This window comes from Triticum dicoccoides, chromosome 2B (genome assembly GCF_002162155.2).
Source record: "Triticum dicoccoides isolate Atlit2015 ecotype Zavitan chromosome 2B, WEW_v2.0, whole genome shotgun sequence".
NCBI classification, from domain to species: Eukaryota; Viridiplantae; Streptophyta; class Magnoliopsida; order Poales; family Poaceae; genus Triticum; species Triticum dicoccoides.
The window spans coordinates 793,723,318-793,725,942 of NC_041383.1; positions in this window are offsets into that span (position 1 = coordinate 793,723,318).

The window sequence follows — 2,625 nt, forward strand, 5'->3', positions numbered from 1 at the left end:
TTTAGTTTGGCCTACTAGATTGATCTTTCTTACAATGAGAGAGGTGCTTAGCTTTGGGTTCAATCTTGCGGTGTCCTTTCCCAGTGACAGTAGGGGCAGCAAGGCACGTATTGTATTGTTGCCATCAAGGATAAAAAGATGGGGGTTTCATCATATTGCTTGAGTTAATTCCTCTACATCATGTCATGTTTCTTAATGCGTTACTCCATTCTTTATGAACTTAATACTCTAGATGCATGTTGGATAGCGGTCGATGTCTGGAGTAATAGTAGTAGATGGAGGCAGGAGTGGGTCTACTTGACACGGACGTGATGCCTATGTTCATGATCATTGTCTTAGATGTCATCATAACTATGCACTTTTCTAACAAGTGCTCGCAGTAATTTGTTCACCCACCCTAATATTTGCTATCTTGAGAGAAGCCACTAGTGAAACCTATGGCCCCCGGGTCAGTTTTCCATAATATTGAATCTCGTTTACATCTTGCTAGTTTCCGATCTACTCCCTCCGTCTCAAAATGTAAGACGTAGTGTCCAAAAGCGTCTTACATTATGGGACGGAGGGAGTACTATTTTGCAATCTTTTACTTTCCGATCTATAAACCAAAAATACCAAAAATATTTACATTACCGTTTATCTATCTCTATCAGATCTCACTTTCGCAAGTGACCGTGAAGGGATTGACAATCCCTTTATCGCGTTGGGTGCAAGTTGTTGATTTTTTGTGCAGGTATTCAATGACTTGTGCGTTGACTCCTACTATATTGATACCTTGGTTCTCAAAATTGAGGGAAATAGTTACGCTACTTTGCTGCATCATCCTTTCCTCTTCAAGGGAAACCAATGCAAGCTCAAGAGGTAGCAGTGCTCACCACATCGTCCTTCCATTCCTGGGCCGGGCCAAGGAGACGCCGAGCACGGAAGATTAGGCCATAGTTTCCCTAACCCTCGGCGTACTCAACATGGAATCCTCAGAAGACTTGGCGTACACTTCAATACATATTCAAAAGATCGGCATGTTTATCCCTTAATGTAGCTGACATGATTGTAACCCTAGATACCCCTGGTGCCTATACAAGTCGAGAGGTTTTGGATGTAGAAGTTAAGTTCATTCCTTCATACGATCTCAAGGTAGGTCATCATGCACTTTACACCACAACAAAAAATACTTTCGTGATGATACGTCTTCGTCACAGTAGGTCACTTTTCTGTCATGCATGTACATCTATGACGATTTTATGACAAAATCAAGATAGTCATACATGTGCTGTCGTAAAAGTGTTCAATGACAATACTCAAATTATCATCACGGAAGGGCCCACTTCCATGACGATAAATAACGCGTCATGGAATTATTTTCGTCATGGGTAACCGACACCTGGCTTCCACCGTAATGGGCCGCCGTTAAGATATCGGGTTCCGTGTTTGGATCCAATAACTCGTTAACAACCTGGACCAATGACGATTTTCCACCTGTAAAATTTGCATTCGCCCGAGGAACCACGCACTACTGCAGGATGGTCCAAACGCGACAGTACAACCAAAGACCCTTCGACCAAACTGTGTGTGATGCATTAATCGCAAATGATGGTGTAAAAAACCGTCAAAAATGATACGAAACGTTTGCGACCGGAGAGAGATCAAACACGTTTCAGGATATAGTTGCGTGTGCGATACGTGACACATAGCTCTTATGGCACCACCATGAATAGTAAAATCTAAACAGATTCAAAAAATTAAAAAAAAATGGTGGCAAAGAATGACATTCGTGGATGCCATGGCAAAAAACAATCAACACTCCAAAATAGTTTTTTTTCGCCACGACTTCCACAAATGTTGTTCCCTAATGAAACTTGGCAAGTACTTAAAATATTTGTTTTATTTTGCCACCATTTTTTTTGTTTTTTTGATTTTTTTTTTACATTTTACCATTCATGGTGGTATCTTAAGAGCAAAAACTCGGATGAGCACTTTTCTATACTTTTTTCATCAATGCAAATAGCACTGATATATAGGTGATGTTTCTTCGAATATTTTGATATCTTATTTGTATTTTTCTGATTTAGTATGAATTAGTTATGAACTTTTCATACTGACGATCAAATGGTCAAAGGCAAAAGCATAAGAGGAGCGAAGCGACTTGAACATAACCGATATTTTATGGAAATTAGGGCTAAAACCGCCGAGTGGGACACCACTAGGGCATAAATCTAATTATCCCTTTAATTTTTGGGAAGTTTACGTAAAGTTTGTACCTCTTCATCTCTACTCCTGATGGAGCAGTTGGTAGTCTCCGCCGGTCAATTTTCGTCCCACCTCTGCTGGTTTTTTTTCGTCCTAAAAAAATCTATGAAATTTCGTAGGTTAACCAGGGACAACTCCCACCTCCAACCAGGGACAACTCCCACCTCCCAGGTTTTTTTTCATCCCACCTCTCATGGTTTTTTCGATACCTCGTCCCACCTCACACGACACGCACGCGCGAGCGAGTCGGCCCTCCAGATCCCTTCGCCGCCAGCCCCCGACCTCCTCCCCGGCTCCCGGCGTCGGCCGCCCCCATCTCCTCCCCCGATCCTGGCTCGCCCCGCCCCCACCTTCTCCCTCACTCCCGGCGCCTCCCGACCC